Source organism: Acipenser ruthenus, chromosome 9 (assembly GCF_902713425.1).
Source record: "Acipenser ruthenus chromosome 9, fAciRut3.2 maternal haplotype, whole genome shotgun sequence".
In the NCBI taxonomy this organism is placed as follows: domain Eukaryota; kingdom Metazoa; phylum Chordata; class Actinopteri; order Acipenseriformes; family Acipenseridae; genus Acipenser; species Acipenser ruthenus.
The window spans coordinates 47,132,883-47,158,177 of record NC_081197.1 but is presented as its reverse complement, the minus strand read 5'-3'; the positions used below and the strand labels follow the sequence as shown (position 1 = coordinate 47,158,177).

At 38.2% G+C, this 25,295-nt stretch overlaps 1 protein-coding gene across 1 annotated transcript in view; it reads left to right on the top strand.

Moving 5' to 3' along the window:
• Positions 1-16,535: 16,535 nt before the first annotated feature.
• The window catches only part of LOC117405155 (E3 ubiquitin-protein ligase Midline-1), a 160,671-nt gene continuing 151,911 nt past the window's right edge, over positions 16,536-25,295 (top strand). The window contains exon 1 of the mRNA XM_059030125.1: positions 16,536-16,951. The gene's annotated coding sequence lies outside the window, so the exon portion shown is untranslated. The remainder of the gene's footprint in view (positions 16,952-25,295) is intronic.

The following is a 25,295-nucleotide window of genomic DNA, read 5'->3' as shown; positions in this document are numbered from 1 at the left end:
AGTTTGCTGTTTTTTAAAAAGATAATTGAAGAAAAAACAGAAGACACACATGTGAATGTATGCCACTGTAGCTAAAGTGCTTGAATTTGATGAGTCCGTTCACACTTCTGGATGGGGAATGGCATGCTTATGTTGTTTCTTTTACATAATTTTTAAATTAAATTAGGTTATCATTGGTTTTATCTGTCATCTTTAGTTTCATGAAGTGCTCATTTAGAGTAACTGTCCATATCTGGCATATCAAATATTGTATTTGATATCTCTCTAATTTGGTTTCAGATTACACAGAGTAGAAGTAAAACACAGTTACAGATCATAATCCCATTTAGGGACACCCAAAATGGGTTTATAGACGCATGGAGAGCAGATATCTATAGAGTACTTTAACTGATGTAATAAAAAAAAAACTGAAATTAAATTACATTTATTTGTACAAGTTTAAAAGGTATTGTTACATATTTTCAAATATCTGGAACCATTTCTATATTATTTTAAAGTGGTTTCAGGTTATTTAGAGATATACAGATATTTTTTAGCTGCTATTGGACAATTTATTTTTGTCATACATATAACAATGGGAAAATGTAAGGCAATTAGTTGCATTTAAAAATTCTTGTACACATACGCTATGGAAAATGTATAAATAGCCACGCAAGGAGTAATGTTGACTGTATTTATATGTATGCATTTTTTTTTGGTTTATTGTATACAGTATTCTGTAATAGGTTTTGTTTGATGCTGCATTAAGTTTTCACCGTCAGAAAAAAAGGAACAGTTTTGACTGCTTCAATAATATTGCACTTATTTTTGTTGCCTTGGTAACAAACCAGAACCTGTGCACAAGCTGGTTTCTGTGCTTTTAAAAAATCTGTTTTTATTAAATAAAGCCACTTTTTTTGAAAATTTAATCAATTGGGATGTTTAAACAGAAAAGCTGTTTAAATCTACCAACACGTTAGACAATTGAACGGTTTCAGAAATTCAGACAACAAAGTGTGCCGATCAAAACATGTTTTACTACATGTATTCCTTTATTGCATGTATTCCTTTTTTTGTACTTTTACTGCAGGATTTTGTGGATAATTCATTTGAATACATTTTGTACCCTGCAAGCAAGCTTAAGTATTTAAACGGTCCAACGCCTATGAAAAGATCTAATGTAGATGTACAGAAGTGACAAACATTTACTCAGCAATAGTTATATTCTATGCTGCTGAGTTAAATGGGAGATTACTGGTCCGTCTACCAAAAAGAGATGAGTTAAAAATCTACATTTTAAAATGTAGCCACTCATTGGTTTCTTTTTGCAAAAATAACGAACTGGAATGTACATGACATGCAAAACATTAGTTCTTAATATTTGTTTTTCTTTAATCAAGAGAAATCAATGCTTTATTCAGCCTAATAAAACCCCATTCATATACAACCATATTTTAAATATGTAGTATATCGGCTACTGTGTCATATTTGTGTTGCGTTAAAAAAATAAGTGCCAAAGTCTTGCATCTAGATAAATGTCTGGTCCATATAATATTCTAATTAAGTTGCTTTTGTTACATTAGGATGTTCAGGCTTCAGTACATATATTTCTGTATTAGGGGGAAATATACCGGTATATGTATTCTGAAAAGACTACCTGTCATCTGTATTGTCCAAAGTCCATCTGAAGTTTGTTATTTTTATGTCATGTTATGTCTTACTTATACCATGATAGAATAAAAATAAAAATTTTATATATCTGTCTTTTTAGTATTAAAAAAATCTTCATCCTCCCTTCATTTTTCAGGAATAGCAGCACCATTTATCTTCCTTAAATATGTATTTTGTTTAATAATTTTGTAAGTAGTGCCTTACAGCCGGTCTACTGTAGCTCTTGTCACCTTTTCCCCGATCATGTCCAGTAAATCACCCTAAGGTTCTGGGTGCAGCCCCAACGGTGCCATGCAATCCTCCCTGAGCATGTTTCGAAGAATTCCATGGAGTGCCTCACTATTTAGGTATCTTTTTTCCAGACCTATTATTATTATTATTATTATTTATTTCTTAGCAGACGCCCTTATTCAGGGCGACTTACAATTGTTACAAGATATCACATTATACATTATTTCACATAATACAGATATCACATTATTTTACATACAATTACCCATTTATACAGTTGGGTTTTTACTGGAGCAATCTAGGTAAAGTACCTTGCTCAAGTGTACAACAGCAATGTCCCTTACTGGGGATTGAACCCACAACCCTCCGGTCAAGAGTCCAGAGCCCTAACCACTACTCCACACTGCTGCCTATATAGCAGATCAACCTCTCAGTTGTGCTGTCTACTCCTGTGCTCTCCACTGCCGACTGCCTTCTGATCAAATTACAGAGTATAACATTTGAAATCCACTGATGAACTACAATTGTCACAATACAGACAGCATTCTTACTGCAAAATATCAAGCCTAGAGACCAAAGAAGATGAGCGAAGGTAAGAAATGTCTGTAGGTAAGAAATGTATTTGTAAGATGTGGTGTGGGTTTGTCACCCTACCCTGTTCTTAGAATACGCTTTTTGAACATATACACTGTTGACCAATTGAACAATTCCTATTGGTCTTTCTCAAATTCAAAGGCCACACAAGAAAGTGGTATATAAGGTCTGATTTAGAAGATATCCTTTTCCATCATGTCAGAGTTTTTGGACTGTGGCAAAGTGGTTAACAGTGTGCAGGTGCAGGAATGCAGCAGTGATCAGTGAACAGACAGACAACTGTAATCCAGGTGCAATATTATATATTGTTATAATCCAAAGTTTGATAACAAAACAGCAATAAACAATAACAATGAGAAACAGGCAATACAGTGGTGTGTATTGCACTGTTTTAATCCACGGGTTGGTCCCGGAATAATAGTCCCGATCTTATACACCCACATGTAACACAAAACACAAACACAAGCCCACACGGAGTGCTAAAGTGCTTGTGGTGTAAATACAGTTAATCGTGAAACAAAGTGCAGTGTAGTCTGGGTTTGTGCTGGCCTCTGGTGACAGCTCTGGATCATGTTAACCATCTAAATAACAACAAAAAGTGTATTTAATAATGACAAAACAAACAAAACACTCACAATAATAACACACATCTTTCCTTCAGGTTCAGCTTACCCATAACAAGGAACAGATCACTTTGCTACACCCCCTTTTGTAACGTCAATCATGACCCCTTGGTTAACTAGTGCAACCCCTCCTCCAATCCGCGGCTGCCACGTCATTTTCCTTCCGGGTTGATGATTTAGTGTATCGTAGCTCTGCCCCTTTTCTAGATGACCGACTCCCTTCTAACCCTGGGAATGAATTATCTGGCCATCCAGTCCAGGGCACTCTGTTCCCTTTACACAGCGCCCTCACAGGTTGGGAGAGAGATTTATCACCAAGAATCTTCTTTTCCAGTAAATGTGACTACTGTAGACTGGTAAACACATCTCTGTGGCATGTGCCCACACCAAGGCAGAAACTAAAATAGTGGACATTATCATTAAACTGTCCTCTGAAAGCTAACAGGACATTAGAATTGTAAAACTCACCCAAAATGTAATCTAAACACATTAAAAAAATACATTTTCTTTCCTTAAGCTCTTTCCTTTGGCCCCAGACTCCAACTGTCGCAATAATGACAGATGCGTTGGATTAAAAATGTCATTTGAAGCTACTTTTTAATCTCCAGTACAAGGAGAACAAATGCTTGAGAAAATCAACCCACAGGTGGAAACATTCAAGAAATGCATGATACAGTATGCATAGCCAAACTTGTGTTTAAATTACTTTGTCTTACACACTAGTCATTTTTAAACAAAAGCAACTCATACTTCCTCACAGTTTTAATAATTCAGTCTTCACATATTAATTTAAACTAAAACAGAAATATCAGTCCTTGTGAGAGTTGCTGTTTATCTAATCAGCTACAAGTACATGTGAGCTATGATATAATGTCAATGAGTTCACGGTCTTTTATTTCACTTGACATGCGAGATTGAATTATGCTTTGATAAGGGCATTCCTTTAATTATTTCTTAGCTGAATCTGTTGAATCTTTCTCAAACCCAATAATTTTCCCCATAACATGGTGAACTTTAAATCTGATTCTAATAATTCTTGTCTGGACATCCAGTATGCATAATATATAATTCTAGCACTAGGGGGAGCCATTTTCCTTTTTTTAAATACTGGTTTATGTTATTCTAGGTCTGATAGCCAACAGCTCCAGGAGTGCTAATTTTAAAATAACTTAGTCATTGTCCATAAAGTTCATTAATGGCTTTCAGACACAAATGAATGTGACATGAGTAATATTAAAGGATTACTCTGTTGTTTCACTCAGGGGCTGTGGAATCCACTTGCCATGCTCCCACTTGATTTGTTATAGCTTTGGTTGGGTGTTACTAAATGATCAGGTGCCAGCAACCTGAACAGACACTTCCATACTAAACCTATTCAGAACCTTTCATATAGGTGTTATCCAGTATAGGTCAAGTTTGGGTGTCTTAAACTGATCACTAGCTGGTTCAGATCCAGCCACCCATGGGTCCATGGATACACTGTTTGTCCTAGTTCACTCTCATTTCAGATATGATTGTTTCCATTTTAATAAAGGTTACTAGCTACTTTGCCATGTTCTCTGTCATTATCATAGGAAACAATAGTGAATCATGGTGAGTTAATAAATATTATTACTTATTGTTTTATTTTATTTATTTTATTTAGTGTAGCTTTTTTTGCGATGTGAAAAGAAGAAGAGAAAAGACCTTTGAGTAACAATACAAAAAATATAAATTATGAAAACAAGTACAAGTCACCACAATACAGGATATCAATCTGTATACATATTAGGAGTGTGAACAGTGTGAACAAAACCAACAAAAATATACTTGTAGCCTATATTTTGACTTCTTAAACTGACACATCACTGCTAATCTTGAGCAATTGCCAGGCAACGCTACCGATTACTATGAAATAAGTTGAAATGATTACAAGGGATACAAAAATAACCAGAATAGAGTATTTTAGATGTTTTTTTTTTTTTTCCATTTTCCATTACTGAACAAATAATACAAATTAATCAAAATATTAATGGGTATCCTGCTGGTAATTTTTCATTGCTTACAATTGATTTATCAAGGCATTTTAACCTGGGACCTGATTCATGACAACCTCTTTACTCATGGAGTTATTAACTTACCCACAACTACTAAAAATAATCTTTATGATTCAAGAACCTCTTACCCCTGTTTGTAACAACCCCTAATCCGATTCTAATATAATGTACACTAATGCTACAGTGTTAGCGGCAACATTTTTGTAACTTTTGTGTTTCTTGAAAACAATCTGGAATGCAAGGTTTATGGTTTTTGAATATTACTGGTAGTGCCTAATGTGACGTGGGATTTGTTTGCTTTTTTTCAGAATTGTTCAGCCACTGCATAAAACACTTAACAGCAGCAACCAATAAAAAAAAAAAAACTGTTCAGTAAACAAGAATTATTATAGATGCTGGGAAAAATAATAATAAAAAAAAAAAAATCTACTGTTATGGCTGCAGAAAACATTCTGTACTGTGAGCGCACTGAAAGAACACTGGTCGGTCGTCTTGTGCAAAGTTGCCTTTATAAGTACAGAGTCTAAATATTCAGATTTTTATCATGTGTGGATTGTGTAGTGGAACCTGGCCAAAAATCTCAAAAGGCATGAAAAGCAGCACAAGAAGTTCAAACTGCTTAAGTTGTCACCTAATGCCTGGGTCACAATGTAATGATAATGAAGGGTTAGCGAGATGGAAAGTGTAAGGCTTCACACACAGCAGAATCTATTTTAGTGATCTAAAAAGCATTGAATCTAAATACTGCTGGTTTAATATCAATCCCATTGTTGTTTTCTCTAAGCCTTTATAATGAACCCATTAGGCCCTATCTGAAAACACAAGTGTTACATTTAGCAAGAAATAACTTGTAATAGTAACAATAGCAGTAACTTGTATTCTGCTTTTGTAATAAAGGTGAAAGGTTCATGTCCCAAGACTATGGAAGGTCTTACCATGGGATGGTCCGAGCTTGAATGTGCTTTTAAATTAGTGGTCTGCTATGCAGTATGCAGTAAACCAGGATATTTTAAATATCATTAATATATATTTTTGTACTGTATTGTATTAATAATGATGCTGTATCAAATTAATGACATGTGTAATGAGAAACAAAATCCATATAATATGATATCATTTTGAGAAAAGAAAAAGCACATATTTGTAACATTTTTAAGCCTAACAATAAAAGCAAACTAGTCTGTTGCCAATTCTCTATGTCATATTACATTTTGGGGTAGTAATACTTGTTAATTTGGTGCAGCTAGTGGCTTTATAAGCAATGAACATAGGCTGTCTTGTTATATTTTATTATTACATTAATTGCCAAGCACATGCTTGTTCTAAAACTTGTTCGCATGATAATGGAATGCTATTTTGTTTTTCTCTCCAGAGCTGCACAATTCTTTTGAGAACCAACCATGTAATCTAATAGGTAATCTAGCAGAGTCCAGGTGGAGACTTCCAAGGATGGCCTTTCACTGTCAGGGTTCATTAGCTTGGTTACATCTGTTGCTTACATTCAACAGGTGAAAGGAAGTCATTTGGTTGCCCTGTCGATGTGACATTAGAATTAGGCATTAATCAATGCAACAGGGCAATGGAGTAAAATCAATTTTTTAAAAAAACATTATAAAAATAACAAATACTTATAATTTAGGGAATATGCAGTAGCAATTAACACAATCTTTACTAAGCCAAATATGTTTGGATATGTTTCTGAAGTATGTTGACGCGTGTTTTAGGGTTTCTGTCGAACAGTTTCAACGCAGAGAGATTGACAGAAGAGACGAAGCAACCCAAGGCACAGGCAGAGATTGGTCATGGACTCATTACCATGTGCTCTCCAGCTCCAAATCATAACCACTGTACAAAGAAGCCAAGCTGTCATACAAGAGCTGTTACACACCTACTGTACATATCTCCTTTCTGTACATCACCTAACCTGCAATAGCTTTATTTTAAACTAAATCTGGCAGGTCGGATATTGATTTATAAAGATTTCTTAAAGCTGTTCAAAGACAGCCCAGAGTATACCTTATCTCATCTCAGGTCAACATGTCAGTACTTCAGACTTTATTATTATTTGAGCATACACTAAATTTAGTAGAATAAAACATAAGAAAGCAAAGCAAAGCTTTTGAAAAAAAAGTGCCACTAAAACTATATAGCAGTAGTTGAAGATGCACCAGAACCTGTTGTCCCAAAACACATTTCTTTTCGCCCCAAGCTCAATCTGTGGACAGGAAATTTTTAAAAAATGAGCTTGCAGGCTCTAAAGGCTCTCAGTGTATAAAACAGCATAAACAGCAGCATCTAGTTCCAGTCCACTGCTGCTGGACGAAAGCACCTCAAACTCCCTGCCAAGTCTTTCAACAAGCCGTAAGTACTGTCTATTGTATTCCTGCCAATTTCTCTATCCCCTCTCTGCATCTTGTATTCTGCCTTTCTCTATTTCTCGGTGTGTCTCCAGGGTGCTTCTCATAATTACCACCATCCGTCCTTTGTCTGTTCTTCTTCCAAGCCATTCGGCCCATTTCCAGTCATGTTGCTTTGACTTTTAAAAGTTGGCAGGTATTTTGGCTTGCCCTGGTACGTATGTTTTTAGTGTAGGTAGCTTCTTATGAGATATACAACAAAATCCTAGAAATAGGAGTGATCACGAGCTAACCATAGTCATTCCTCTTTCTAGGATACTCTTGAAGCTTACTTATCCAATGAAACTAACTTTGTTCCTATTGCAGCTTGAATGATGATGCAGCACCACAACTTTTCTGCAACTCTTCACATATACATCAACCTTGCACTGGATCTAAAACGACTTCAGCAACGTTAGTTTATTATTGAACAAAGAAGATTAGTTCAGAGATTGTAGATCCTACCAAAGTTTTCATACACTACCACTGCTGGTAGTGTCACGTGAGCTGTTCAGTGTGTTGATATGTAAATAAATCCTGTTCGCTTGTGGGGCATATCAACTTCAAACTCAGTCTCGATCTCCTATCTGTCACTCACCAGCGAATGCATGCATCCACATGGCAGATGACTACCCTGTTACAAGCATTAATAGCATGGGATTTAGGGGAGATCCTAATAAAAGCTGAATCTCAAAACAATAGTTGTGTGAATATAGTAATTGTTACAGCTGTGTATAATGGTATTTAAAACAGTATTAATTTATTCAACTTTTTACATATCCACCCTTACTCTGGTCCCACCGCAGTCGAGATGGATTACTGTACCAATAAAAAAAGAGGCAACTATCAACAACACTACAGATTATTTGGTTTGATTTTTATGGTTCTCATTCTTTTTTAGGTATTTCTTAAATTGTTTTCTTTAATTTTGCTCAATGCAAATTCCCTTTTAATGTAAGAACCACTTTATCATTTACTGTGTCTTCTACCAACAGATCATAGACAAGAACAACAGAACCAACGACGTGGAAGCTGGCCCAGAGGCTAGACACAGACGGGCTGTGGTATATCATTGCATTTCTCTGTATTTTCCCTTTGTCTCTAGTTTTTATATGTTGTTTCAGGCCAATAACTGGTTTTTGGTTTTCAACAAAACAAATGCCAACTATGAGACTAAGGAAAATGTAATTAACAAATGAAGATCAGATTAACTTATTTATGTAATAAAGCATGTCTGGGAACTGGTCATCATAAAAGAAACAGTAACATTAGTCAACCTAATCTCAAATGTTAGTACTTTGTACAGCAATGCCTTTTAATAGGACCTCAACACTGTATGTATATAAAATATAGTTTCGAGACCACAAAGGTGCAGGCACTTAATCAAAGAAAGTTTCTATTAAGGTCTGTTCAGCCTGAAAAAATAAATACATAAATAAATAAATAAATAAATAAATAAATAAATAAATAAATAAATAAATAAATAAATAAATTAATTAATTAATTAATTAATTAACAAAAAACAGTCTATTATTATTATTATTATTATTTTTATAGATTGCGCATATTCAGCTGACCATTTTAAAAGGAATACACAACAACAAGAAATGTTGTTGTACTTCATATATGGACCAGAACAGCTTATCCTATTTTACATGTACTGGTAAGTTTAATAGAATTTAATTATGTAATATGAGATGATAATAATAATAAAAAAAATACATTAAGTTAATTAACTATTCTATATGCTCAAACAAAATGTATTTCCTTCAGTTTTCTTTTTCCAGAGTTGCATGAGGATGCTTCATTCCTCCTGAAAAGTGATGAAATTAAAAGCTATTTTATCATGTATACTTGCATGCCTTTGGTATGTCATAGAATAAAGCAAAGAAGCTGTGAAAAGAGATGAATTATTGCTTATTCTACAAAGATATTCTAAAATGGCCTGGACACATTTGTTGATACCCCTTAGAAAAGATAATAAATAATTGGATTATAGAGATATTTCAAACTAATTAGTTTATTTAATTAGTATCACACATGTCTCCAATCTTGTAATCAGTCATTCAGCCTATTTAAATAGAGAAAAGTAGTCACTGTGCTGTTTGCTATCATTGTATGCACCACACTGAACATGGACCAGAGAAAGCAAAGGAGAGAGTTGTCTGATGAGATCAGAAAGAAAATAATAGACAAGCATGGTAAAGGTAAAGGCTACAAGACCATCTCCAAGCAGCTTGATGTTCCTGTGACAACAGTTGCAAATATTATTAAGAAGTTTAAGGTCCATGGAACTGCAGCCAACCTCCCTGGGCGCAGCCGCAAGAGGAAAATCGACCCCAGAGTGAACAGAAGGATAGTGCGAATGGTAGTAAAAGAACCAAGGATAACTGCAAAAGAGATACAAGCTGAACTCCAAGGTGAAGGTACGTCAGTTTCTGATCGCACCATCCGTCGCTTTTTGAGCGAAAGTGGGCTCCATGGAAGAAGACCCAGGAGGACTCCACTTTTGAAAGAAAAACATAAAAAAGCCAGACTGGAATTTGCTAAAATGCATATTGACAAGCCACAATCCTTCTGGGAGAATGTCCTTTGGACAGATGAGTCAAAACTGGAGCTTTATGGCAAGTCACATCAGCTCTATGTTCACAGACGAAAAAATGAAGCTTTCAAAGAAAAGAACACCATACCTACAGTGAAACATGGAGGAGGTCGGTTATGTTTTGGGGCTGCTTTGCTGCGCCTGGCACAGGGTGCCTTGAATCTGTGCAGGGCACAATGAAATCTCAAGACTATCAAGGCATTCTGGAGCAAAACGTACTGCCCAGTGTCTGAAAGCTCTGTCTCAGTCGCATGGGTCTTCCAACAGGATAATGACCCAAAACACACAGCTAAAAGCACCCAAGAATGGATGAGAACAAAACATTGGACTATTCTGAAGTGGCCTTCTATGAGTCCTGATCTGAATCCTATCGAACATCTATGGAAAGAGCTGAAACTTGCAGCCTGGAGAAGGCACCCATCAAACCTGAGACAGCTGGAGCAGTTTGCTCAGGAAGAGTGGGCCAAACTACCTTTTAACAGGTGCAGAAGTCTCATTGAGAGCTACAGAAAACGTTTGATTGCAGTGATTGCCTCTAAAGGTTGTGCAACAAAATATTAGGTTAGCGGTCCCATCATTTTTGTCCATGCCATTTTCATTTGTTTTCTTATTTACAATATTATGTTGAATAAAAAATCAAAAGCAAAGTCTGATTTCTATTAAATATGGAATAAACAATGGTGGATGCCAATTACTTTTGTCAGTTTCAATTTATTTCAGAGAAAATTGTGCATTCTTCGTTTTTTGTGGAGGGGTACCAACAAATTTGAGCACGTCTGTATATATATTGTAACACAGCAGGGAGGGGGTTAATATCCTCCCTGCAGAAAACATGTGCGTTTGCACGTTTGTTGAGTTTAATTGTTTTACTTTATTGTTTAATTGAATTTGTTAGTTGTTTTATTGTTTAATTATCACCCGCACCTGATATATATTGTAAATTAATGTCAGGTGCAGGGTATTTAAGACGTGCAGCTTGTCTGTACGTGGCTGCTGAGTAGAAGGAAGCAGAAGAGAAGTGCGCTGCTTCTGAGCACTCATAGATGAAGTAAGTGCTGTGTTAGTGTCGTGTTTGTGGTGACAGGTAAACGGCTTAGCCGTCCTGCAAGTCAGTCAGGGGAATAACCTGTTTAGTTAGTACTCCAAAACGAGTTAGGTTTTGTTTTGTGTTTGATTGTTTATTAAAAATTGCGCGTAAGCACTTAAAGCTCTATTTCCTGTGTCCTGGGTCTGCTTTTAAAGGGGCAAACGAACGACCGTGAATGCCGGCCGGTTACAATTATATATATATATATATATATATATATATATATATACTGTAATCATAGTATAAAGTTTAGTTCTCCCTTTATTATTATTGTCAGCTGTCTATTCAGTCTATTTACAATGACAAACTCAAATAAATCCATGTCAATTCTCTCTATGGTGATCACATTATGTACTGTATTTACTCTGACTTTTTTGTATTTATTTCATTACAATTAGTGTTAAAAATGATTAATTCACCATTACATTATTTTCTCATAAAAACAAAAATGAAACAACATATTACATTTCTCAGACATCTTTTTTTTTATCATTATTATCAAACATTTCTGTACAATGGGATCAAAATGGGTTTTCATATATTTCTACCATTCAGTCCTTCAGGGCTCAGGCACTGTAAATGATGAATCAATTTTGTTTCTAAATGCAATTTTGATTTACACTTTCTGTAAACCTATAAATCTACATGATGATCCAGGATGATTCACCTGTCTAAAAATAACTGCAATGAGATATTTATTATGATTCATTGCACCTCTGTGATTTGAAACCCACCATGTACTTGCCTCCCCCATGTAATGTAGACCACATGGATAATGCACAGTAACAATAACATTTCCATAGCACATGTAATACAATCTTAAATCTGACTTCCAGTATGTGGTTAGTTAATAGATGTAGTGTTCTCAGTTCAATATCCACACTTGAAATTTCCACTGTTCCTTAACTCTGGTATATTCTCTCAGCAAATAGTTTTTAGTGTGTTTTAACCCATTTTTTGCACAAAACCCAGATACTTCATAAAACACCTCTGTCCTAATGTTTTAGGGTACAGTATTTTATATTTTGCTCTGGCTCTGAAACAGGCTTTTCGTCATTACGTTGCATCAGTCAGTACACTCCAAAAAAAAAAAAAAAAAAACATTGTGGGCAGCGAGGGTAATGAGAGAAAAGTACACCCCATGCTTTTCTAGTGGTTATATAGTACTATTCTTTTACCAGTTTGCCAGTTTGGCTATGTTCTGGGCTTTACAATGCTCACCTATAATTGTCCATGCCTCTCTGTGGTTTAGAATGTTTACCTATGCTTTATCATACTTTGCTAAGCTTTTACTACAGTAGAGTACACTCTTTTTATATAAGGAGGGCTGCTTTAAATAAATGGCTTTTCATTTACATTAAGTGTCCAATATAGGTGTGGTTGAAGGCTTGGCATATTCAAAGATTTAAGGATTACCGCTGTGAGATTTGTTTACATCTACTGTATCATACATACATACATACTATCATGCATCATTAGTATACTGTACAGCTGAGGCCATGTGGCTGGGCTGAGGCCATGTGGCAGAGCTGAGGCCATGTCGCTGGGCTGAGGCCATGTGGCTGGGCTGAGGCCATGTGGCAGAGCTGAGGATATGTGGCTGGGCTGAGGCCATGTGGCTGGGCTGAGGCCATGTGGCAGAGCTGAGGCCATGTGTCAGAGCTGAGGCCATGTGGCTGGGCTGAGGCCATGTGGCAGAGCTGAGGACATGTGGCAGAGCTGAGGCCATGTGGCAGAACTGAGGCCATGTGGCTGGGCTCAGGCCATGTGGCTGAGCTCAGGCGTTGTGGCTGGGCTGAGGCCATGTGGCTGAGCTCAGGCCATGTGGCTGGACTGAGGCCATGTGGTTGGGCTGAGGCCATGTGTCAAAGCTGAGGCCATGTGGCTGGGCTCAGGCCATGTGGCTGGGCTGAGGCCATGTGTCAGAGCTGAGGCCATGTGGCTGGGCTGAGGCCATGTGGCTGGGCTGAGGCCATGTGGCAGAGCTGAGGACATGTGGCAGAGCTGAGGCCATGTGGCAGAACTGAGGCCATGTGGCTGGGCTCAGGCCATGTGGCTGGGCTCAGGCCATGTGGCTGGGCTCAGGCCATGTGGCAGAGCTGAGGCCATGTGGCTGGGCTCAGGCCATGTGGCTGGGCTCAGGCCATGTGGCTGAGCTCAGGCGTTGTGGCTGGGCTGAGGCCATGTGGCTGAGCTCAGGCCATGTGGCTGGACTGAGGCCATGTGGTTGGGCTGAGGCCATGTGTCAGAGCTGAGGCCATGTGGCTGGGCTGAGGCCATGTGGCAGAGCTGAGGCCATGTGTCAGAGCTGAGGCCATGTGGCTGGGCTGAGGACATGTGGCAGAGCTGAGGCCATGTGGCTGGGCTGAGGCCATGTGGCAGAGCTGAGGCCATGTGGCTGGGCTGAGGCCATGTGGCAGAGCTGAAGCCATGTGGCTGGGCTCAGGCCATGTGGCAGAGCTGAAGCCATGTGGCAGAGCTGAGGCCATGTGGCTGGGCTAAGGCCATGTGGCAGAGCTGAGGCCATGTGTCTGGGCTCAGGCCATGTGGCTGGGCTGAGGCCATGTGGCAGAGCTGAGGCCATGTGGCTGGGCTCAGGCCATGTGGCTGAGCTCAGGCCATGTGGCTGGGCTGAGGCCATGTGGCAGAGCTGAGGTCATGTGGCTGGGCTGAGGCTATGTGGTTGGGCTGAGGCCCTGCATGTGTAAATACGTAATGTGTTTTTTTTTGTTTGTAAATAAAATGTGTTTCATTTAGCATATAAAGTTTATGTTATATATGGCAGGGCTGGGAGGTTAGAATTCCCACCCTGCCTAATTGAAATCCATGTGCAGCAGATGGCCAGGTGTTAATTGACATTGATTATCAATTAACCCTGGCCACATGCCTGTAAAAACAAGCTGAAAAGTCAGTGCTTTGTTCTGTGCTTTCATTACCAGCTGAAAGCCTCATTATGGCGTGTAAATCCACAGTTAGAGAACCAAAACCAAGGACCTCCGTGTGTGTAACCTGGATCTAGAACACAAAGGGATTCATTTGTGGGATTTTAATCCCACACCGGTATATTGTAGTTGTGTCATGGAGAAGGTTCCTGGAGCGGGATTTCCCTTACAGTGGGAGCAGCGCTTGACTGGTGTTTGGCCAGCTTTTGTTTTGGAAGCTGTTTTGCTCACTGTGTTTTGCACTTTTTGTATTTATTTTCATGTACATTTTTGTATATGTCCTTCCACACTAGGCCTACCATTGTTGGTACCCTAGTGGTGACCACCTACTGCTACACTTGCCTGTAAATTGTAAATAAAATGCCTGAGCAGGGTTTCAACATTAACCTCTGTGTCTCTCTTGTCAATCAGCGGATAGCCACACAGTAACAGAACACTCCTGGCACATTCCAGTATGTTGTGCTTGAGAGTTTTACAGTACATGTATGCAGAGAACCACTTACCCAAATTGTGATACAATTGGTTAAAAAGCTTTACCACAAGTTATTGAGAGTATCAGAATCTGAAGATATATCTCCGATTTTAGTGGTGTGTGTGTGTGTGTGTGTGTGTGTGTGTGTGTGTGTGTGTGTGTAAATAACTAAGATAACTTATATTTAGGATTTATCCTATGTGATTTCAACACCAAGATTATGTTGTTTTTAACCCTGTTTAAGATCTTTAACACATAAACAAATTGAAATAAAAAGCTGTTTTCAGCATATCAGGTTGCAAGCATTTGTAAAAGATTGAAAGTAGGGGAAGATTATGTTTCTCATTTGGAAGCTATTTTGTTTCATTTTTTACTCTTTATTACTAATTGTGATGACAGCTATTTCAACAACATTTAGTTCATATTTTTGAAAACCTAAACCACTAATATCTTCCATATGAAAACCAAAGGAAGTGGTCACTCTCATTTGATGGAAATTAGATGATACATTGATGTAATACTGCCTGTGGCACTTTTTTCATGCTGGTAACCAGCTGTTTATCCCTAACAAAGTTTGAAATACAATTGGGATACCATTATAATGACAGTGTACTGTCCTGAAGAATTCTGAAAATATTATCCAAGCAGACCACACACTGCTGACATGGTGCCATGGTCCTGAAAGTGTAGTTGTATAACCCACTGTGATAAAGTTGCTTTGCTTTGCTAAATATGCAAATGTTATCATTGTGGCAAGTTTCCACTGTTGGTTCATACAATTGTAGCTGTGATACGAGAGCCTTAGAACATAACCCATGCATTACCATTATAGTGCCACTGCATTGGACATTAAGCGCTTCCCTTCCTTGCTATCTAAGTGAAACACACTACTTTCTGAAGTGCATACAGCCAGCCCAGTCCACAGTCACATAGCAAAGAAAAACGTGTGGGATTGTTATTACTATGGGGTTTTGATCACAGTGATATTACTGATCAGACAAGATACACAATATTTTCTTTGCTTTGGGCTGTGCATCTGATAATTCCTGTTTTATACTGTGTGAATAACACCAGATTAGCCCTGAACTTAAGAATGGAGCTTTGCAATCGATGTTTAGAACAGAGGGCTTTCTGCAGCCTGATTGGCTAGGTTTCTAACCCAAAGTGACAGTAATTATCAACCTAGGGTCGATACTGCATCATTTACTACATCTCATCTCAATGCTTTTACGGAGCCAATTAAAGTTGCAACACATTCGTATTACTATTGTTTGAATATCTTTGTCTTGTTTCTGTATACTTTGTTGTGTTGCTGTTGACCACAGACCGTTCCTCAAAATTAGATCTTTAAAGTTGCATTTTAACAGTATTAACAGTGTAGAAAATCCATTTAAAATGTATCACCTTATATGTGCTGAAGCATCCTTTTCATAATCATAGATAAGATAAACATAGAAACACCATCATATGACACAGGTCAAGGGCAAAGGCAAATATAAAACTAACAAAAAACTACTCCAAACAAAATCCTGCTATACACAGAGTTATTAGCCCAGACATCACTGTGCCAATCTGTGATAGGGCGTGCTGTCCCTGGTTCCTCCACGTATGTGTGCAGCTGTGGGAGCAGCTGAGATGCGCAGCGGGAGATGGGAGATGTGTTGCCAGGCAACTGATTGACAGGGAGGCTCGATCAGAGGTTTGGCTAGGAGGGCATGCCTTGGGGAGCACATGCTAGTGATCGTGGCTTTTGCAAAGCCATGGGAATTCAGAGTGCTGCTGCTGGAAATCCTCTGGAGCCAGACTGCTGCTGCTGCAGGGCCATGGGCCAAAGGAATGGAGACTGTCTACACTATTGGGGTCAGAGTTTTGTTTTTCCTATGAAGAGGAAGCCATAACCACAGACGACTGTGTGTATATCCAGGATCAGGGTCGGGATTAATCTGTAGAGTAAGAACAGGAATTACTTTAGGGATTTAAAGACCCACAAAGTATAGGAGAGAAGTGTTTTAGAGAGACCCTCCTTCTAGTGGAGGTAGCGCTATGCTGTTTCACCTTGGGTCACCAGCTCTGCATCGCCTGGGGTTGCCCGTGCACTATTGCCCGGGGATGCCAACCCCAGAGGTCGTTTGCTGCTGATCTCCGGGGATTTTCTGGGGTTTGAGGAACCAGCCTGGGTGCCGTTAGTGGCACTGCTGACATTGCCGCTTATGGGCCCATTGAAACCTCTTTTCCTGGCCCAAGACCTGGACCTGGACTGCTGGGTTTTTAAGGGGGGAGGTGGCCTTTGAGGCCATGTGTGCTGCACACAAGGCGGGGTATGTATGGCGGAGTGTCTCGCCCCCTTTGTATATATTTGTTTATTATTATTATTATTATTATTATTATTATTATTATTATTATTATTATTGTTATTATTGTTGTTGTAATTTATGTATATATGACGGCGACAAGCCAATGTATTATTTGTATTTTATTATTGTGTGGCAGGACAAGCAAGGTGCCATCCGCCATGTTATTGTTTATTTTAAAATACCTCGTGAGAATGCGTGACTGTCAGCTACTGATTATTTAACTAGCTGACAGTCACGCAGACTTAATAAACCCGTGCAGACTACGGCCGAGGGGTAATAAGATAATTAATAGCTAGTTAAGCCCTTGACCAGACTATAAAAGATCTGCAGTTTTGCTGAATGAAGAGTGTGTTCAGAGTGGAGAACAGTAGTCAAGAGAAAAGTAAACAATTGCTATTCACTCTGGTTTGCACCAGCGTGATACTTGTTTTTTGTTTTAGTTATTATTTGTCTGTTCTTTTGGCCAACGTGCCTTTTGTTTTGAGTGTTTTTTTGTATAAGTCTTTTATTTTTGTTTTGTTTAATAAAAGCACCGAGCTCCAAGCGTCTCCCAGCTCCAAGGGATGTTGCAGTGTGCAGGTGTAGAGGTGATGCAGTGTTCAAGATAACGACAGACAACAAAGTACTGGTGAAATGGTAGTTTTAATTTGTAATCCAATAGTAAACAATAAATGGAGGATTGGCAGTACACAACGAAATGAACATGGGGTTCAGTCCACAAACACAAGTCCAAGTCCAGGGTGAGTGCTATTAGTGCTAGTGGTGCAAATACAATTTATCTGTGAACAATACTGCAGTGTTGTCCGGGTTTATGCTGGCTCAGGATCGTGTTAGCCATCTATTATTATTTATTTCTTAGCAGACGCCCTTATCCAGGGCGACTTACAATTGTTACAAGATATCACATTATTTTTACATACAATGACATTATTTTTTACATGTTATTTTTTCATACAATTACTCATTTATACAGTTGGGTTTTTACTGGAGCAATCTAGGTAAAGTACCTTGCTCAAGGGTACAGCAGCAGTGTCCCCTACCTGGGATTGAACCCATGACCCTCCGGTCAAGAGTCCAGAGCCCTAATCACTACTCCACACTGCTGCCTTGATTAGCGAGTGTAGCCGTTTCTCCTCCAATCCTTAGTTGCCACATCGCTTTCCCTCTGGAGCGATGACTTAATGTAGCTGTGCCCCCTTTCTAGATGGCCGACTTCCACCTAACCCTGGGAATTAATTGTGAGGCCATCCAGTCCAGGGAACTCTGTTCCCCTTTACACTGCGTCCTCACAGGTCGGGAGGGAAATTTATCACCAAGAATCGTTCTGGCTCTGTCACAATCCCATATTATAAATGCATCTCCTCTGCTAACGCCAACATTTTTAAATGTTTGTCACCAGAGAGTTAACAGGCTGTTGTTTATTATGCTTTTTTTCTTTGTAGCTAAATGACTCGTTTCGTGGGAATTAAGTGCTTCATTTTGGTTACAGTGATATATAAATGAGGCTCAGTCAACAAAAGCCATACTTTTGCCCCCATTAGCTTTGCAATTAATATTTGTGGTTCCTAAAAGTAATTGGAAGACCATAATTTACTTACATTAGGTATATAAACTTCCATCTGATCATACCTTCTTTGTATTGTAGCCTAACGGATTCTCTATCTTGGTTTAACTCTCTGAATATTTGCTGGTTTTATAACTTTGAACTATGTTACTCTGTGGGCATCTTGAATGACCGAGCATGGACGTCCTTCAGACAAAGATTTGAGGAAAGAGATGGTAAACACAGTATTTCTTTGAAGCTATGCAGGAGCAGGTATATACAGTGGTTTATCTCTTTTTTATTATTAAAATAAAACAAAACAAAAATAAAATAAAATAAACAATCCAAATACAGCAGCAAAAATATAGGGATAAGGGGTAAGACTCATGGCTAATCTGTTTCTAAGGCTCCCCTTTCAAACAGCGTGCAAAATCTGGATTTTTTTTTAATAATCCATTATTCAAAGCTGAATAACCAGGTAAGGCAGGCAGGTGCAAAGGTTAGCTCCCATTGGGTCAATAGCCACGTCTAGACTAAATCCACTTCACTTGTTATTCATTCCCAGGATTTCATAGTACTTGTTTGTGTTTTTAATAAACCTTTACTACTTTGACTACTAAGAAAATTATGGTTTCAATCAGACATCGTTCAATTACTAAGAAAAATAAACTGTATTTAGAAAGTCTTATTCTGGAAAAAAATAGAAATGTACAATGAAAACCTCCTAATTGTGTCTTTTTTGGGCTTTGTTCAGCCAGCTGAGCACTCTTTCCACCTCAAGTAGATATTATGCCAGATGTGCTCGAGCAATTATTCAAGCAGTCTCAAACAATTAATCAGGAAGATATGTTGCCAAGAGAAACAGAAACTCAAAAAAAGAGTGTTTCAGAGTGAATTCTGTTTCAGCTGTCACCTTAACACCACATTCTTCAATTAGCTCCTGCACAATATCTGAAGCATGTACTTTCCTGTTTCTCCTGACCTTGGCAACAATGGCACAATCTTGTCACTTTGTGGCAATTCTTTTCTGGTTTTGGTACTTATGTAGTATAGCGTGCACTGTCTGGTGTGGTAGTTTTAAAATATATTTCTCTTAGGCCGTGACCTTCGTTGTATAAGGTACCCTTTTCACCATTTTGAGGCAAAATGACAAATTATTCAGAAAACAGTGACCGTTATACTAACCTGTGTGCTTTTTATTCGCAGAATTTAAATTAACACCTTGTAAAAACATTGATATCCGATGTTGCATAAACGTTGACAATTCAATGTCAATTCCATTTGCAAAAGCAACCAATTTTCAACGTCAATATCTGATGTTGAATCAATATTCAGTCAAAGTATTTTGCTTGCTGGAGAGCCTGTCAAAAAAAGATTGACAGAAACCCTTTTTATGATTAACAGTGTGGGATGTACAATCTCATAAGCTGCTGTGCAATGATGTGATTTGTCACATGACATCACAGGAGCTGTACTATCTCATATAATGGATGCACCAGTACCACAACACTCTAACCATAATTGTGACGCAGTTTACAACCGATTATTGCCCACATTAGGGGGAGCTGAATATGTCTCAATGCCCTGATGACACTTTTTGGTAAAACAACTGTGCAAACATGATGTGTGCAGGGCAATTCTTTTAGCTTGTCATGTATAATATATATATATATATATATATATATATATATATATATATATATATATATATATATATATATATATACAGTGCCTTGCGAAAGTATTCGGCCCCCTTGAACTTTGCGACCTTTTGCCACATTTCAGGCTTCAAACATAAAGATATGAAACTGTAATTTTTTGTGAAGAATCAACAACAAGTGGGACACAATCATGAAGTGGAACGAAATTTATTGGATATTTCAAACTTTTTTAACAAATAAAAAACTGAAAAATTGGGCGTGCAAAATTATTCAGCCCCCTTAAGTTAATACTTTGTAGCGCCACCTTTTGCTGCGATTACAGCTGTAAGTCGCTTGGGGTATGTCTCTATCAGTTTTGCACATCGAGAGACTGAAATTTTTGCCCATTCCTCCTTGCAAAACAGCTCGAGCTCAGTGAGGTTGGATGGAGAGCATTTGTGAACAGCAGTTTTCAGTTCTTTCCACAGATTCTCGATTGGATTCAGGTCTGGACTTTGACTTGGCCATTCTAACACCTGGATATGTTTATTTGTGAACCATTCCATTGTAGATTTTGCTTTATGTTTTGGATCATTGTCTTGTTGGAAGACAAATCTCTGTCCCAGTCTCAGGTCTTTTGCAGACTCCATCAGGTTTTCTTCCAGAATGGTCCTGTATTTGGCTCCATCCATCTTCCCATCAATTTTAACCATCTTCCCTGTCCCTGCTGAAGAAAAGCAGGCCCAAACCATGATGCTGCCACCACCATGTTTGACAGTGGGGATGGTGTGTTCAGGGTGATGAGCTGTGTTGCTTTTACGCCAAACATAACGTTTTGCATTGTTGCCAAAAAGTTCGATTTTGGTTTCATCTGACCAGAGCACCTTCTTCCACATGTTTGGTGTGTCTCCCAGGTGGCTTGTGGCAAACTGTAAACGACACTTTTTATGGATATCTTTAAGAAATGGCTTTCTTCTTGTCTCTTCCATAAAGGCCAGATTTGTGCAGTATACAACTGATTGTTGTCCTATGGACAGAGTCTCCCACCTCAGCTGTAGATCTCTGCAGTTCATCCAGAGTGATCATGGGCCTCTTGGCTGCATCTCTGATCAGTCTTCTCCTTGTATGAGCTGAAAGTTTAGAGGGACGGCCAGGTCTTGGTAGATTTGCAGTGGTCTGATACTCCTTCCATTTCAATATTATTGCTTGCACAGTGCTCCTTGGGATGTTTAAAGCTTGGGAAATCTTTTTGTATCCAAATCCGGCTTTAAACTTCTCCACAACAGTATCTCGGACCTGCCTGGTGTGTTCCTTGTTCTTCATGATGCTCTCTGCGCTTTAAACGGACCTCTGAGAATATCACAGTGCAGGTGCATTTATACGGAGACTTGATTACACACAGGTGGATTCTATTTATCATCATTAGTCATTTAGGTCAACATTGGATCATTCAGAGATCCTCACTGAACTTCTGGAGAGAGTTTGCTGCACTGAAAGTAAAGGGGCTGAATAATTTTGCACGCCCAATTTTTAAGTTTTTTATTTGTTAAAAAAGTTTGAAATATCCAATAAATTTCGTTCCACTTCATGATTGTGTCCCACTTGTTGTTGATTCTTCACAAAAAATTACAGTTTCATATCTTTATGTTTGAAGCCTGAAATGTGGCAAAAGGTCGCAAAGTTCAGGGGGCCGAATACTTTCGCAAGGCACTGTATATATATATATATATATATGCGCATTGAAATGTGGTTTATAAGCAAATTCTATGATTAAATTAGAGCTGACTAAAGTGTAACTTGACAAGGAGCAAGGTGTTAGAAAATCCGCTTTTATAATATGATAATTCTCTCAACAAGCTGACTCAAACATTAATATATAATACCTGTACATTAATATAATGTTTAAAAAAGAGCAACAATTACTTACTCCTATCAAGGTATTTTTCTTTTACTAGGGAACTATTAAGACTATACTGGTGGTGAGTCTTCAAGCACGAGAAACACCATAAAGGAAAGTAAGGAATGTTGAATTTATAGCATATCGTGGAAAGTAAATAGTTATTAAGTTGCATTTTTGTGTTACCGGTAGTGCAAGGAAATGCCACTCAATCGTTTTGAAAATGAAGTGATGTAATCTAACATGTCTGATCTCTACTCACTTTTAATAGCAGATCATTATTTCCAAATGATAAAGTCCAGTTGCGATCATCTCTGCTTTTAATGTAGGATGCAAAAGAGCAAAGTAACTAGCAGGCCGTTGCTGTTTCTCCATTAAACACCCAGAGTGTGCACTAAAGGGGCATTCAAGAATCAGTATGTTTCTCGGATAATAATCTTGATAGAATTAGGCACTTTATAAAGTTCTCTGCATCATGAATTCCTTAGCTATACAAAAACTAATTAATTAGACGCCTACAGAAAAAATATTGAATTGATTTTGCATCCATTATTTTAAGCATTAATGTTACTCTTTGTCAGCATCTGAGAAAACCTATGTGGAATAAACCTTTTACTAGTGGTGGTTTGTCAGAGGAGACCGAGGAGGCACTGCCTACTTAAATTCTGAAATAAATAAGATTTTTAATGTATTTATTTATATGTAATATAAAACTAAATACATAGCTTTAACACAGAGGCAGACGTCCAATCCACATTCTCCAGTCAGTCACTGTTGTACATTCGGAGGAGACAGGTGGCCTCTTGTCTCCTCTGTAGTTATGATTAGCACGTCCATTGGCCAATCATATTCTTCCATTTCTTCAGCTGTCTTGCATGGAACGTTGAGTAAAGTCATTTAAAAAATAGCCAAGGGTGGCATGCCTCCCCTCCCCTTTTGCCTGTTTTAGCCAATCACCGGACATGTGCCCTCCCACATCGATGACCTCAGATGCTAATACTGACGAGAGTGAAAGGAACGAAGCACGGTTTAGAAGGACGTAGCGGATGCCAATATAGATTCATTCATTTCAATTTTAATACATTTATTTTAAAATGATAGAGTACTGTTTCTGTTTGTTTCTTCGAATTGTAATCTATATTGTCCGCAAATTAAAGTGTGGCTGCATTGCTTTTTTTATTAAATACGTTTCATGTGTACAAAACAGTATTTCATTATTTTGTTGGTCATTTATTTAAGTTTAGCAAATTAAATTGATAGGATGTGCTTGATTTATGTCTGCCTTTCTCCTGCCTTAATAACTTTGTATAGAAAATATTGTATGCAAAGTATGTTAGTGACGTGTTCTCGAAATCTAAATGCTATATTAATGTTGTATACAGTGCATTTTCAAACATACGCTAGCAATGTGTAACAGTTAAGTTTAATAGAATAAACGATGATGGGCTACTGTTTTCTTTTCTCTGCTGGCTAGTGGAGAAAATGTGTTTAACAGTCGAATTGGGGTAAAACATTAAGATATGAAATTTTGTCAATTAGAATACAATAATAAGGTTTAGTACTGCTGGGGGCTTAAGGAGCCTCCTAGCCCTCTGCTTTTTTCCTGCCTCCCCATTTGTTTTGGCCACCAGCCTCCTATTTCCCGCCTGCTATCTACATCCATCTTTAAAGAAGTATTGCTATACTTGACACAGCAATATACATATATAGATATATTTTTTTAAGTAGAAAGGTTTATCCGAGACTAGGAGGGAGTTCATCAGGATAGTTCCCATTTCCTGTCCAGTCAAATTAGTATAAAAGTTATTTTAAATAGAAAATAATTTTCACAATTGTTTTCCATACAAAAAAAAAAAATACTATTTATATTTTAAAATAAGTATTTTGTAACTAGTAAAATATTTTTATGCCCATTCCTACGTGGTAGAGAGGGATACAGGGATGAAACTTCAAGTCTTAAAGCTAACCTCTTACAACGTAAACAAAAAAGAAAACACTTTCACAGAAAGCTGCATTTGTACACTGCCAACTCGTCAATAACCACAAAGACCCCTTCCTGCTTCCTGTAGTTCCTGGGTGAGTTACTGACCTCATATCACACCCCAGCCTTGTTCTGTGCTGCTGATCACAAGAGATAAGACTAATATTTTTTATAGTAGTATACAGTCGCAGACAAAAGTATTTGGGCAGTTCTAATTGTTCTACTGAGAAATATGATGGCATGATGAATGTCAGGGTCCAATACTGTTAATTCCAGTTAAGTGTAAGTTTTCATTATCTTTCTAATCCTTTGTCCACCGGTTGTTTGGATTTCAAACTGACCACTGGACCTTCCCAGTGAGTGTACAGAAACTACACAAACAAGTAAAAATAATTCTCTTTTTATTACAGGGAAATTATACAATTCAATACAGTTTTTCTTTATAAGAATATTTCACAAAATCCCCCCTACGACTACCTTGCAGTGTGAACCTATATGCCACCCCTTTCTCAGTACAAACGCCTTCTCTAAAAACACCTAAAAATGCGCACCAAGTAAAACCACTAAAACGTTCTATAAAGCATTGTTAGCAGACAGGCTACTTGTAACTTCAGGGGGATAATATTAATACAGTTCTTCAACTCAACACAAGAGTTTACAACACCACAGTCCTGAGCAAGACAATAGTTCCAGTATATTTTTGTGGGGCCAAAGAAGGCCTAGAAATCAGTTAGTGGGTCCTGTACTTAATCCAAGTCGTCAAACACTGTCCCAATAGAAACGCCAAGAAGGAAAGGTAAAGTTGAAGGTGACTGACCCAAGAACCTCCTAATACGTTTGTTTGTCCCGGTGTAAGGCTTTTATTTGTCTCCCTTCAGACTCAATCCCCCCTCTCCAGTACCACGACACAATGGAAGAACAAACAGCACTAAATATCCACACTCCCTCCGTGTCCCTGGTCATTCACTATGTACACCCCAATCTCGGCCGTCCCTACTTTTAGTCAGTCTTCCGACCCGGCCACTGGTATTTAGCTTAATTAGGGTAGGACCTTGCATCTCAGGTGTGTACAGGGAGATGGCAGACCGTCCCTCGGTTGGTGCCTGTTCGCTCCTCTGGGGAGTCATTGTGGAGGGGGGTACCTTGAAGGGAAGCAGTACAACTCCTTATCATAAAAACCACTATTGTTATCGGTAGCTATAAATCTTTCTTCCAAGCGTCTTTACTTCAGAGTCAAATGTCAAACA